A 15,760-nucleotide genomic window follows, 5' to 3' on the forward strand; every position below is an offset into this window, starting at 1 on the left:
CATTTTATTTATTGCTACGTTCCCAGAGCATGAACAGGGCCTGGCACGTCCTAGGTGCTCAATAATGACAGCATGACTATCAAGTAGTATGCTAGGTGCTCTAGGGAAGAGAGAGACGAATAAGACATTGATCCCACCCTCACGGGGTTATAACCTAGTGGAGAAATAGGACATGAACATGGTTATAATGCATGACCAATGTGATAGAAAAGAACAATCACATTACTTTAGTCTTCTCACCCTGCTATTTTGTTATTTTATAACAATAATAATAAGTTCCGGGGCTTCCCTGGTGGCGCAGTGGTTGAGAGTCCGCCTGCCGATGCAGGGGACGCGGGTTCGTGCCCCGGTCCGGGAAGATCCCACATGCCGCAGAGCGGCTGGGCCCGTGAGCCATGGCCGCTGAGCCTGCGCATCCGGAGCCTGTGCTCCGCAACGGGAGAGGCCACAACAGTGAGGGGCCCGCGTACCGCAAAAAAGTAATAATAATAAGTTCCTTGATATCAAGTATCACCTTGTCTTGTTTCCAATCTTCATGAGCACCACTCCCATGACCACCACAATTCACTTCACCACATACAATGACCATCCTCAATGACTGACAAATGAAGAGAGTCAGTGAGCACCCCATCAGCTGCATTCTGCCCGGGTACAAGCTACTTCTCTTTCTACCACCCCAAATTCCCAAGGGAGGCTTTGGCCCTTGCTCTTCCTCCTAACTTCTGCCCAGGTTCGGAGCAACTGCACTACTTGAAGCAGAGGAAATCATAGGTCAAATCACTAACCCCCAAGCTAGCGTGTAGATCAGGGGACCCAGCTGACTCACGCAGGGTGCTGGAAGGGAAAGGAGAGGCACATGCAGCACAGGGATAGGACCCCTCTGAGACCCATATAAAGATCATGACATGCCCATTTTTAGGAATAAAGAGTTAAATAGCAGGATCTTCGCCCTCCAGGGAGATCAGAGCGAGGAACATGAAGACAGAGCCTTAAGTAAGACCATATTAAGGGGCATAAGGAACTTGGATAAGTATATGGGGGAAATGAAGACACTCTTGGGCTGGAGAAAGGAATAAAACCAGACAGATGCTACAACAGGTCCACATGATAAAAACTGTTTACCTGCAGAAAATCCTATCTCACATTATCCCCATGAAAATTCCCATTTTGGAGGAGGGGCAACCCCTTCAGAGCATTCATGCTCTGAAATTATGTCTAAAAACTGAATGCTGGGCTTCCCTGGTGGCGCAGTGGTTGAGAGCCCGCCTGCCGATGCAGGGGACACGGGTTCGTGCCCCGGTCTGGGAAGATCCCACATGCTGCGGAGCGGCTGGGCCCGTGAGCCATGGCCGCTGAGCCTGTGCGTCTGGAGCCTGTGCTCCGCAACGGGAGAGGCCACAACAGTGAGAGGCCCGTGTACCGCAAAAAAATTTTTAAAATTAAAAAACGGAAGGCTGAGAATTGCTAAAACCAAAATTTCTAACACATATAGTAGATGCTTAGAGCATGCTTTTAATTATATATATAAATATTATATATTCTGATATATATATACATCAGAAAGGAAAGAATGAGGATTATATTTGAAGCCATAGCCTGATTATCATTTCTAAATGACATTTTAATTATTAAGATCAAATTGCAAGTAGAGAAGTGGCATAGAGACTGGTCTGGTGAAAACTAACCAGGCAAGGTGCCTGAGATGATCACCAGGTGAACTAGTTATTCCAATTAAGAGCTTCAAGAGTTCAGAGGAGGGAGAAATTTATTGAATATGGAGGAAGCTGAATGAAAGGGCCTACAGAAGGCCCTTAGGTAGGACTCAGATACAGGGAGAGCAGGCCTCCCACATCCTCCCAACCCTTGTATCTCCACAGCTCTTCAATGACATCCTGTGTTCTCCTTTTGATCTTGGATTGTTTTCATGAATATTTTCCCCAACAGATTGTGAGTTCCTTGAGGACAGAGGTGTGGCTGGATTATAACTGCCTCCCAGGGCCTAACCCAGTGCTAGGCACTCAGAGGTGTTTGTAAGTGGTGAATAAATTAGCAAATGAAAGAACCTGAAGAAGTCTTCCCTAAGCGGAAGGGAAAGCCTTTAAAGGTTTATTCCAAAATTTTCCCGGAAAGGCTCAGATGATTTTTTTAAGTTGCCTATGCTATCCATGATCCAACATATTACCTCAGTTTTCCAGTTGAAGTGTTTTTTGAGAACGAGAAAGCCAAGATGCAAAGCTTACAAGAGAATGACTGAAGTGTGGATCGGCGGATGGTATCCCAGGAGTAGCATTTTTTTTTTTTTCTGGAAGAAGCTCTTTCTATACTGTATACTTGCTGTGCTTTTGGAATGTCAGGACCCACCTGCACATCAGCAAGCCAATAAAAAAAGAAAATACCCCCTTCTTCAGTCCCCAGGTTTACATAAGTATCTGCTCCTGGAGAAATGACCTCCAGGGATTCCTCTCATTGGGAACATCCACTCTCTCGTCCTGAGAGCCTCAAAAGACAAGACAAATCACTCTGAAAGCCAGAGAAGTTAAATACTGCCTTCAAAGTGATAAAATTAAATGGAAAATTGGGTATTTAGCTGCTCTTTTCTTATACATCCTCCCAGTTATTTTCATATACTGTGCCATACGAACTTAGTACTCCAAGACAGAATAAACAGAATATTGCAACTGGCGTTATTCCCTGAGAATCCACAAGATGGCAGTAATAGATTTTGCATAGAACTAACTATACAGTGGTGTCTGGCCTGTTTGCCGAGTTTTTGTACTGTGGATTGTATTTGGATTAAAACTGGTTGTCATCCTAACGCTAGACTTTTAAAATATAATTCAGAGAATAAACAGTAAATTAAGATCTGAAAGAAAAATTATTCCCTTCGCTGCCTTTTTTTTCTATTTTTTTATATTATGAGAGTCCCATTTTTTTTTAAGTTACAGAGCTAAGAATCAGCCAGGAGCCCTAAGAGCTAAGATTGCTTGAGAAAAGCTCAAAATGAAAAATGTTGCTCCTGCCTGAACATAGACTGATCGATGATTCTCTTGCTTGAAGGAAAGAAAAAGAGGGGTCAGTGAAGGGCCTAGTTAATCTTCCATATAATTTAATTGCTTGTTATTTCTCTGTTCAAAATCTACCCTGGAGGGAACAGTGCCTGATGGACCATGCTGAAAATGATGTTGTGATCCAAACTACAAAACCATTTATTGCCTATATCTCTTGTGTTTTGTGTGCAACAGAAACTGCACTAAATTATGACCTTTTTTTTCATGTATTTTTATTATTCTACTCACAGATTTGTGATAGAATTCAGGAGAGTGGAAACTACATTCTTCTTTCATTTATTTAATCTGCCTCCATGTTCAGCATATATGGATATGAGGTAGTTGTCCCAGAATTGCAAAACTCACAGAAAAGCACACTTTCTGTATCAAGCATAAATGGCATGCTGTAGCATAAACAACATCTCCTTTGTGTAGTAGACAGTACCACTAAGTTCAAAAAGATGGCAGTGAGTTCACATCAAACATGAAGCATTTTAAAACAGGCATCAGATATCTCTGGTGTAAAGTCCTTTGGGCATTCTCCCATGCTGCCCAGATTTCTCTTTTTCCCCCCTTCCTGACCTCTCTTCTCTAATCTCTTATTACCTTCTGATTCATGGTCATTTCTCATTAAAAATACAGCTATTTATTTTTCCTTGCTTGTAAGAGACTCTCATTTCACCTCAGGTAGCTCATCATTGCATTTTCTAAACTTCTTTTTTCCCCTGAGAAAAAAAAATCTGCTAACGAGCTATTAAGGTAATATATTTTTCATTCCCTTACCAACATTTACTTAAATCTTCTGTTAGGAAGTAGGATATCCCACTCTGTTCATTTATCTACCCATCCCTGTCTACAACATACTTGATAGAGGTTTTCAGGGCCTGCATTCCCTTGCTATGCAGGATGTAGTGATGACTAAGCCATGTGTCATGTCCTCAGGAATGCATGTAGTCTAGAAGAAGTGAGTCGGTCCACACAGAGTTATGCCATAAGAAAAGTACAGAGAGACAATGGAGTTCAAGAGAAGAGGCTAAACCTGACCCAGTGATCTGGGGAGGATTCATGCTATCCTCAGAAATGAGAAGACCTCCCAGATCCTCCCCACAAGTCAAAGATAAACCATCTTTTCATTAGGCCACAAACGAAGAGCATGAAGTCTGATGCAGAAGTGAAAAGCTTAGGGTGCTCAGGAATTCTGAAAAATCTGAGTCAACAAGACAGGAGATAACAGGAGACTCGTCAAGCCTCTGACCCGGGCTAAGGAATTTGAACATGGGACTATGGTGGGAAAAGCAAACAGTTCCCAGGGGTAGCCACACGATGCAACCTGACCAATTCCTGACCTGACCACCCACTCCCTCAAAGCTCTGTGAAGTGAAAGGAGGGAAATTCGTGATGTCTGAAGTCCCTTCCAGCTCCAACATTTTAGGAACATATGTGTTTGACAAACTTTGGATGATAAAAAGAGGCACTAAAGGTTTCAAACAATTTATGACTAATAACTAGATTTCCCTTTAAATAATAAAATGTTTCTTAAAACTAAAATAAAAATTGAAGGCATGGATCAGGAAACTTGCACAAGCCTCTTAAATGCCTCATCCACCAGAGGTCAGACAGCAGAAGCAAGAAGAACTACAACCCTGCAGCCTATGGAACAAAAACCACATTCACAGAAAGATAGACAAGATGAAAAGGCAGAGGGCTATGTACCAGATGAAGGAACAAGACAAAACCCCAGAAAAACAACTAAATGAAGTGGAGATGGGCCACCTTCCAGAAAAAGAATTCAGAATAACGAAAGTGAAGATGATCCAAGACCTCGGAAAAACAATGGAGGTAAAGATCAAGAAGATGCAAGAAATGTTTAACAAAGACCTAGAAGAATTAAAGAACAAATAAACAGAGATGAACAATACAAAAACTGAATTGAAAAATACACTAGAAGGAATCAATAGCAGAATAACTAAGGCAGAAGAACGGATAAGTGACCTGGAAGACAGAATGGTGGAATGCACTGCTGCGGAACACATTAAAGAAAAAAGAATGAAAAGAAATGAAGACAGCCTAAGAGACCTCTGAGACAACATTAAATGCAACAACATTCGCACTGTAGGAGTCCCAGAAGGAGGAGAAAGAGAGAAAGGACCCAAGAAAATATGTGAAGAGATTATAGTTGAAAACTTCCCTAACATGGGAAAAGAAATAGCCATCCAAGTCCAGGAAGCACAGAGAGTCCCATACAGGATAAACTCAAGGAGAAACACACCGAGACACATAGGAATCAAACTGGCAAAAATTAAAGACAAAGAAAAATTACTGAAAGCAGCAAGGGAAAAACAACAAATAACATACAAGGGAATCCCCATAAGGTTAACAGCTGATTTCTCAGGAGAAACTCTACAAGCCAGAAGGGAGTGGCATGATATACTTAAAGTGATGAAAGGGAAGAACCTACAACCAAGATTACTCTACCCTGCAAGGATCTCATTCAGGTTTGATGGAGAAATCAAAAGCTTTACAGACAAGCAAAAGCTAAGAGAATTCAGCGCCATCAAACCAGCTCTAAAACAAATGTTAAAGGAACTTCTCTAAGTGGGAAACACAAGAGAAGAAAAGGACCTACAAAAACAAACCCAAAACAATTAAGAAAATGGTAATAAGAACATACGTATCAGTAATTACCTTAAACGTGAATGGATTAAATGCTCCAACGTAAAGACACAGGCTTGCTGAATGGATACAAAAACAAGACCCATATATATGTTGTCTACAAGAGACCCACTTCAGACCTAGGGACACATACAGACTGAAAGTGAGAGAATGGAAAAAGATATTCCGTGCAAATGGAAATCAAAAGAAAGCTGGAGTAGCAACACTCATATCAGATAAAATAGACTTTAAAATAAAGAATGTTACAAGAGACAAGGAAGGACACAACATACTGATCAAGGGATCAATCCAAGAAGAAGATATAACAATTATAAATATATATGCACCCAACACAGGAGCACCTCAATACATAAGGCAACTGCTAACAGCTATAAAAGAGGAAATCTACAGTAACACAATAATAGTGGGGGACTTTAACACCTCATATACACCAATGGACAGATCATCCAAACAGAAAATTAATAAGGAAACACAAGCTTTAAATGGCACAACAGACCAGATAGATTTAATTGATATTTATAGGACATTCCATCCAAAAACAGATTACACTTGCTTCTCAAGTGCGCACGGAACATTCTCCAGGATAGATCACATCTTGGGCCACAAATCAAGCCTCAGTAAATTTAAGAAAACTGAAATTTTATCAGGCATCTTTTCTGACCACAACACTATGAGATCAGAAATGAATTACAGGGAAAAACACGTAAAAAACACAAACACATGGAGGCTAAACAATATGTTACTAAACAACCAAGAGATCACTGAAGAAATTAAAGAGGAAATAAAAAAATACCTAGAGACAAATGACAATGGAAACACAACGATCCAAAACCTACGGGATGCAGCAAAAGCAGTTCTAAAAGGGAACATTATAGCTATTCAAGTGTACCTCAAGAAACAAGAAAAATCTCAAATAAACAATCTAATATTACACCTAAAAGAACTAGAGAAAGAAGAACAAACAAAACCCAAAGTTAGTAGAAGGAAAGAAATCATAAAGATCAGAGCAGAAAGAAATGAAATAGAAGCAAAGAAAACAATAGCAAAAATCAATAAAACTAAAAACTAGTTCTTTTTGAAGATAAACAAAATTGATAAACCATTAGCCAGACTCATCAAGAGGGAGAGGACTCAAATCAATAAAATTGGAAATGAAAAAGGAGAAGTTACAACAGACACTGCAGAAATACAAAGCATCCTAAGAGACTAATACAAGCAGCTCTATGCCAATAAAATGGACAACCTGGAATAAGTGGACAAATTCTTAGAAAGGTATAACCTTCCAAGACTGAACTAGGAAGAAATAAAATATATGAACAGACCAATCACAAACACTGAAATTGAAACTGTGATGTAAAATCTTCCAACAAACAAAAGTCCAGGACCAGATGGCTTCACAGGTGAATTCTATCAAACATTTAGAGAAGAGCTACCACCCATCCTTCTCAAACTCATCCAAACAATTGCAAAGGAAGGAGCACTCCCAAACTCATTGTATGAGGCCACCATCACCCTGATACCAAAACCAGACAAAGATGTCACAAAAAAAGAAAATTACAGACCAATATCACTAATGAATAATAGATGCAAAAATCCTCAACAAAATACTAGCAAGCAGAATCCAACAACATATTAAAAGAATCATACACCATGATCAAGTGGGATTTATCCCAGGGATGCAAGGATTCTTCAATATATGCAAATAAATCAATGTGATACACCATTTTAACAAATTGAAGAATAAAAACCATATGATCATCTCAATAGAGGCAGAAAAAGCTTTTGACAAAATTCAACACCCATTTATGATAAAAACTCTCCAGAAAGTGGGCATAGAGGGAACCTACCTCAACATAATAAAGGCCATATATGACAAACCCACAGCAAACATCATTCTCAATGGTGAAAAACTGAAAGCATTCCCTCTAAGATCAGGAACAAGACAAGAATGTCCACTCTCACCACTATTATTCAACATAGTTTTGGAAGTCCTAGCCATGGCAATCAGAGAAGAAAAAGAAATAAAAGGAATACAAATTGGAAAAGAAGAAGTAAAACTGTCACTGTTTGCAGATGACATGATACTATATATAGAGAATCCTAAAGATGCCACCAGAAAACTACTAGAGCTAATCAATGAATTTGGTAAAGTTACAGGATACAAAATTAATGCACAGAAATCTCTCGCATTCCTATACACTAATGATGAAAAATCTGAAAAGAGAAATTAAGGAAACATTCCCATTTACCATTGCAACAAAAAGAATAAAATACCTAGGAATAAACCTACCTAGGGAGACAAAAGACCTGTATGCAGAAAACTATAAGACACTGATGAAAGAAATTAAAGATGATACCAACAGATGGAGAGATATACTATGTTCTTGGATTGGAAGAATCAATATTGTAAAAATGACTATACTACCCAAAGCAATCTACAGATTCATTGCAATCCCTATCAAATTACCAATGGCATTTTTTACAGAGCTAGAACAAAAAATGTTAAAATTTGTATGGAGACACAAAAGACCCTGAATAGCCAAAGCAGTCTTGAGGGAAAAAAGCGGAGCTGGAGGGATCAGACTCCCTGACTTCAGACTATAATACAAAGCTATAGTAATCAAGGCAATATGGTACTGGCACAAAAACAGAAATATAGAACAGGATAGAAAGCCCAGAGATAAACCCACGCACCTATGGTCAACTAATCTATGACAACAGAGGCAACGATATACAATGGAGAAAAGACAGTCTCTTCAATAAGTGGTGCTGGGAAAACTGGACAGCTACATGTAAAAGAATGAAATTAGAACTCCCTAACATCATACACAAAAATAAACTCAAAATGGATTAGAGACCTAAATGTAAGACCAGACACTATAAAACTCTTAGAGGAAAACATAGGAAGAACACTCTGACATAAATCACAGCAAGATCTTTTTTGATCCACCTCCTAGAGTAATGGAAATAAAAACAAAAATCAACTAATGGGACCTAATGAAACTTCAAAGCTTTTGCACAGCAAAGGAAACCATAAACAAGATGAAAAGACAAGGCACAGAATGGGAGAAAATATTTGCAAATGAATCAATGGACAGAGGATTAATCTCCAAAATATACAAGCAGCTTATGCAGCTCAATATTAAAAAAAAAAAAACCCAATCCAAAAATGGGCCAAAGACCTAAATAGACATTTCTCCAAAGAAGACATACAGATGGCCAAGAAGCACATGAAAAGCTGCTCAACATCACTAATTATTAGAGAATTGCAAATCAAAACTACAGTGAGGTATTACCTCACACCTGTTAGAATGGGCATCATCAGAAAATCTACAAACAACAAATGCTGGAGAGGGTGTGGAGAAAAGGGAACCCTCTTGCACTGTTGATGGGAATGTAAATTGATACAGCCACTATGGAGAACAGTATGGAGGTTCCTTAAAAAACTAAAAATAGAATTACCATATGATCCAGCAATCCCACTACTGAGCATATACCCAGAGAAAACCATAATTCAAAAAGACATGCACCCCAATGTTCATTGCAGCACTATGTACAATAGCCAGGTCATGGAAGCAACCTATATGCCCATCGACAGACGAATGGATAAAGAAGATGCGGTACACCGCGCACCGTGATGAAGAGTGGCCCCTTCTCGCCGCAACTAGAGAAAGCCCATGCACAGAAACGAACACCCAACACAGCCAAAAATAAATAAATAAATAAGAATATGTGGTACATATATACAATGGAATATTACTCAGCCATAAAAAGGAATGAAATTGGGTCATTTGTAGAGACATGGATGGATCTAGAGACTGTCATGCAGAGTGAAGTAAGTCAGAAAGAGAAAAACAAATGTATATTTATACATACATGTGGAACCTAGAAAAATGGTACAGATGAACCGGTTTGCAGGACAGAAATTGAGACACAGATGTAGAGAACAAACGTATGGACACCAAGGGGGGAAGCGGCAGGGAGGTGAGGGTGGTGGAGTGATGAATCGGGCGATTGGGATTGACATGTATACCCTGATGTGCATAAAATGGATAACTAATAAGAACCTGCTGTATAAAAAATAAATAAAATAAAATTCAAAACAAAATCAAAAAATAGCAGGTTAAAAAAAAAGAAATTGAAGGCATGCATTCATGCTTTTTCAGTCTGTTAGTTATAATTTAATCACCAGAAAAAAGTTAAAATTCCTTAATACAGCTTTTTTTACCTTGTCCAGCCTCATCTCTAAAGCTCCCTTCTTCCCATTATCTACCTACATTTAATCCATCAAACACTCTCCCCTCCCCAGCCCCTTCTCCTGAATAAGTCTCTTCTATTCATCCTTTAGATCTCAGGCCACTTGTTACACTCTCTAAACGCCCTCTTTCATGAATCCCACCCCACCCTCTCAACACACACAGAGATGCCCCCAGGTTAGGTACCCCTCTTAATAGACTCATATACCCAGTACTTTCCCTATCACAACATTTACCACACTAATTTGTACCGACATATTTAATACTCCATTTTCTCACTAGATTGTAAGCCAGGACAACGTCTATCTTGTTTGCCTGACACATAATAGATATCTTACAAATATTTAATGAATGAATAAATAAAGTTAATTATTTTAAGTCAGTAGATCCTAAGTGAAGACCTACTAAAATAATACATGATACTGTATACCTATATTGTGCTGGGCAGGATGTTAGAAGCTGTGCCTATAGGTTGACTCTTTAAGGATTACAACTGACAGGAATGTATGTAACCTAAAAGTATTTGAAGAATGTTTTACGACTGCCTGACATCTTAAAAAATAAAAATGTAAAAATGAGTTATGTCTTCCATATAACAACCACTAGAGGGCAATGAAAGCCAACTTGGAACATCTTTAAATGGGGAAAAAAAGAATAGTAAAAATGTTTTCCTTGTTAAAATCTGGATAGATGATCTTATGTTTGGGATAGTTAAAGGACCTGTGGGCTACAGTTTCTGTGATTACGGGTTTAGTGGTTATAATTACCTTTCTGGTGTGGTATTAAAACCTAGATTATCTGTGATGATAACATCACCTTACATTTTGTGCATTATCTCATTTGAACCTCCCACGACATTAGCAGGGAATATATTCTTTTCCCATTTTCCAATGGAAAAAAAAAAAACAACAACTGAGGTTCAAGAGGTATTAATCTAATAAGTAGCCATAAGAAACCAAACTACTGGCACAGACCCTATAAATACCTGTTGGCTGCTTAGGTTTACCACACATACAAAATCCCTTACTAAGGAAGACAGTCTGGGAGAATACAGTTCCCAAAATTAATTGCACCAATTTAGAATGGAGACGTATGGCAGCATCTCCTTAGCAAAAGATCTTGTGGTTTTAGGTGACCCCAAAGTAGCCATCTGATGATGATGTCAAAATATTTACCTGGAACCTATTTACAGAAATATGGTACTGGTGCCTAGAAAGGGGACAAGCTTCTGGCCTTCACACTGGTTAGACCCTTCCTAGGGTTATACGTTCCATTCTAGTTGCTGCATTTTTATAAAGGAATCAAGAAGCAACAGACTAGGATTAGAGTACAAGATATATTAGAGGGTGAAAGAGAAATTAGGATGTCCTGAAGAGGGTGAGATCAAGGGAGATGGGATTAGCTATAGTGATGCTTAAGCTTGTTGGCCCTGGAGTCAGAAAGTGTGGGTATGACTTAGTATCCACACTAAAAAATAGAAAATAAATAATTCCAGGGACCTGGGTTGGTTTATTATGCATGTCAAATATGGAAGCCAACACGGGTCTATAAAAGGGTCACTCCAGGATCCACATGCTAGAGAAGAAGCTCCTTGACTGCCTTAGTCTGAGCACATGGGGGAAGTCATTTCTGGAGGCCCCTGCGTGGTGGGCGTGACCTTGCTCAGTAACAAGATGAGGGGGATGGTAAACCTTCAGAGGCTTCCTCCAATCTCTTCCTCCACCTCTTGCATGAGCAGACAGGAACTGGGCCCAGGGAGCCCCAAGGGTCAGCTGGAGAGCAGGCAGTGCGGGAGTTTTTCTTCACTTGGGGGTGGCTTAGTGTCCCCTGCAGGCGACAGGCATTCTGCTGGCCCCTCATCCCTGTCGCCCGTGAATTTATGATGAATTTCACTTCCAAGAAGGTCATTCTTCACAATGAGGTCTCCACTACAGGAAGTGGATCAGTTGGCATGGCCCGTGCTATCACCATTTTTTAGAAGGTTTGAATGGTGAACTTGCCTTTGTGGATGCTGATGAAGGCAAATTGAAGGGTGAGGCACTAGATCTTGAACTTGGCAGTCCTTTTATGAAAATGCCAAATATTGTTTCCAGCAAAGATTATCTTGTCACTGCAATCTCCAATTTAGTGATTATCACAGCAGATGCACACCAGGAAAAAGGAGAAATATACCTTAATTTAATCCACTGGAATGTGACTATCTTTAATGATTTCCCATATTATCCAATCCAGTCCCTGTGGCAAAATGATTATTGTTTCTAATCCAGTGGCTATCTTACGTAGCTTGGAAGTTGAATGAATTTCCCAAACTGTGTTATTGGAAGTGGCTATAATCTGGACACTCCCCATTTCCCTCCCTTGATGGGCAGAAGCTTGATATCCACCCTGAAAGCTGTCATGGGTGGATCCTTGGAAGCTTGGAGACTCAAGTGTTTCTGTGTGGAGTTAACATTGCTGATTGCTTTGAAGAATCTGAACCCAGATTTAGGAGCTGATAAAGATCATGTGCAGTGGAAAAATATCTGCAAAGAAGTGATAGCTAATGCCTGTGAGGCTATTGAAATGAAAGGCAATACAGGTGACGCTTGAACAACACGGGTTTAAACTTTTTTTAAAAATTTTCTGTGTCCTCTCTTCACCTACCATTCTTGACTCAAGCTATTGCAATGCATCTTCTATATTCATAACTCCAGTTAAACTGTTCTCGTTAAGATCATTCGTGACTTTCTTAATGAATAAATCTAATGAACGTTTTTAGCCTCCAATTTTTTGTCTTCTCCCCTTAGAAGTAACTGACATTGTTGACTACACCCTCTTTAAAACAGTCACTTTTTTTTTTTTTTTTGGCTGCTTTGGGTATTCATTGCTGTGTGCGCGCTTTCTCTCGTTGTGGCGAGCGGGAGCTACTCTTCGTTGTGGTGAGCAGGCTTCTCATTGCAGTGGCTTCTCTTGTTGCAGAGCACGAACTCTAGGCATATGGGCTTCAGTAGTTGTGGCACGTGGACTCAGTAGTTGTGGCCCACGGACTCAGTAGTTGCAGCTCGCGGGCTCTCGAGCACAGGCTCAGTAGTTGTGGCGCATGGGCTTAGTTGCTCCATGGCATGTGGGATCTTCCCAGGCCAGGGCTCAAACCCGTGTCCCCTGCATTGGCAGGCAGATTCTTAACCACTGTGCCACCAGGGAAGCCCCCAGGTTTAAACTTTGCCAGTCTACTTATATGCGGATTTTTTTCTACAGTAAATACTACGGTACTACACTATCTACACAGGATTGGTTGAATTCCTGGATACAAAACCAAGGACGCGGTGGAACCACATATATATATATATATATATATATATATATATATATACACACACACATATATATACATGTATATATACATATATGTATATATATACATATATGTATATATATGTATATATACATGTATATATATACATATATAACAGTCGGAGGGCCCGACTGTTGGTTGTAGGTGGATTTTAAACGTCACAGAGTGCTAGGGCCCCTAACTCCTCCCTCACCCCATGTTGTTCAAGGGTTAACTACTTCTTGGACCACTGGCCTATCTGTAGCTGATTTAGCACAAGATATTTTAACACAGAGTATTTTGAGACCCATCCAGTTTCTACCAATTGTGGACCTCTATGGAATAAATGAAGAAGTATTCCTCAGTGTTCCTTGTACCATGGGAGAGAATAGTATTATAGAACTTATAAAAGTAAAGGTGAACCCTGACAAGGAGGCCCATTTGAAAAAAAAAAAAAAATAGTGCCGAAACACTTGGGAAATTCAGAAGGAGATCAAGCTTTCAAGTTTTTTTAACGCTACCATCCAGAAGTTCTTGAAGAAGAAATAGTAGGTATGGGACTGTATATGTTAAACCTACAAATAAACTTACAACCCTAAAAGCTGGAAACAGGAAAGTGGGTAGAGTGACTCCCCCATTTATTTAGCCCTCCAACTCTTTTATTAAACATCCAGATGTCGGATGATACTTATTTTTTTACAATCCTAAGTGATTTCATCAAAGGAGGTGTTTTCGGTACCTCTAATGCATCGGTACTTGTCTTCTATATATATATATGTAGTTGCCATTTGGTTTGAAAGAATCTATGATGTAGGTGATTATTGTGTTGTAGAAATTCTTATTCTAAGCTGGAAAAGAAGAAAAAAAATCTAATTCCTTTATAAATACATACTAATTATTTTGTTCTGGCTGGCTTATACCTATGTTCATTTATATACTACTTAAAAAGTTATAACTACCTCTACAAGATAAAAAATAAAAGTTCTGGGTTTCCCTGGTGGCACAGTGGCTGAGAGTCCGCCTGCCGATGCAGGGGACACGGGTTCGTGGAGCAGCTGGGCCCGTGAGCCATGGCCACTGAGCCTGCGCATCTGGAGCCTGTGCTCCACAACGGAAGAGGCCACAACAGTGAGAGGCCCGCGTACCGCAAAAAAAAATAATAATAAAAATAAATAAATAAATAAAAGTACTGATATATACACAAAGAAAAAAAGTGGATCTGGATTCTGACTCTGGACTTATAATTGTGAACTTGGGCAATTTACTTCTCTTTCTCAGTTTCCTCATCGACAAAATGATGACTGTACCTACTTATAGAGCTGTTAGGGAAAAGAATCAAAATAATGCATGTATGTTTAGTGTCACATTTGCCACATGGAAGGATTTGATAAATGCTGGCTCCTTGTTGTTGTGTTGTTAAAGCATTTGCAAGGCCTTTCTGTGGAAATGAATGTAGACTTATTTGTGTTGCCCCAGAAAATGTATCAGAACTCAAGGAGGCACTAGCTAAAAGCAAGAGTTTGTGAACCTAACAGGTTTGTTTTCAAATCCTGTTTCTACCACATAACACCTAAGTCATCTTGAACAAATCACTCAGTCTCATCGAGTCTCCATTTTCTCATATTATGAAACATTTACTGCAGGTCTTCACTGTGCTAAGTAGGTAGGTGGGCAGAGTGATAGGGTGTCATTTCACTCCATTGTAGTTAGTCAGCAGGAGGTCAGCTGACCACCCACAGGGCTTGGGAGAGAGTATCCCTGCAGAGGATATCCGATTGAGAGTATTTGTTGGAAATAAAATTGGTTCTCACATTCAAGTTGTCTTCATCTGGTGTGTCATAAGCTGGTCCTCAAGTGGTCATTCGTTCAAAACTATTTCCCTTGGAATAGCATTTGGCCTTTAAAGGTGACTAGATGCCTTTATTTCCCAAAGAGCAAACCGAAGGAAAAATGTTGGCTTTGGAACCTGAGAGATAGTTGAACCCTGCTTTACTGCTAACTGGGTCTGAGACCTTTGGACAATTACTTAGCCTCCCTGAACTAAATCTTCTCGTCTACAAAATAGGGCAGACTCGTACATCAAAGAATTGTTATGGGGCTTAAATTGTGCCAGGGATAGAACACCCAGCATGCTGCCTGACACAGAGGCGGGTAGTAGGTGGTCCTGCCTTCTTTGACAGTGCCATCAGCAGTCCTAGTGTTCACAGCTCTGTGAGCCAGCCTTGAACACTGGCTTTCTGGTGATCATCCCATCTCAGCCCAGTGACATTGCTCCGGCCAGGCAGAAGCTAACCTCTTCTGGTCCATGAACTCTCCCTGCTCACACTGTGTGTACCTAGGATTCTAGTGTCCTCGTGCTCTTTCTGTCACCCCCTCAGTGAAAACCTACTTCTATTTCTTGAAAGAAATCAGATGCAGCAGTTCACATCGAAGTTGAATGTCAGGAAAACTGTGAAGTGTTATTGCAACTA

The 15,760-nt window shown here is 39.8% G+C and overlaps 1 protein-coding gene and 1 pseudogene across 11 annotated transcripts in view; both read left to right on the forward strand.

The window, feature by feature from the left end:
* DLG2 (discs large MAGUK scaffold protein 2) overlaps nt 1–15,760 on the forward strand; it is a 928,219-nt gene that overhangs the window by 578,560 nt on the left and 333,899 nt on the right. The gene's annotated exons all lie outside the window — the stretch shown is intronic.
* LOC136126408 (L-lactate dehydrogenase A-like 6B) lies at nt 11,859–13,838 on the forward strand (annotated as a pseudogene).

The sequence above is a fragment of the Phocoena phocoena genome, chromosome 8 (assembly GCF_963924675.1).
Source record: "Phocoena phocoena chromosome 8, mPhoPho1.1, whole genome shotgun sequence".
In the NCBI taxonomy this organism is placed as follows: Eukaryota; Metazoa; Chordata; class Mammalia; order Artiodactyla; family Phocoenidae; genus Phocoena; species Phocoena phocoena.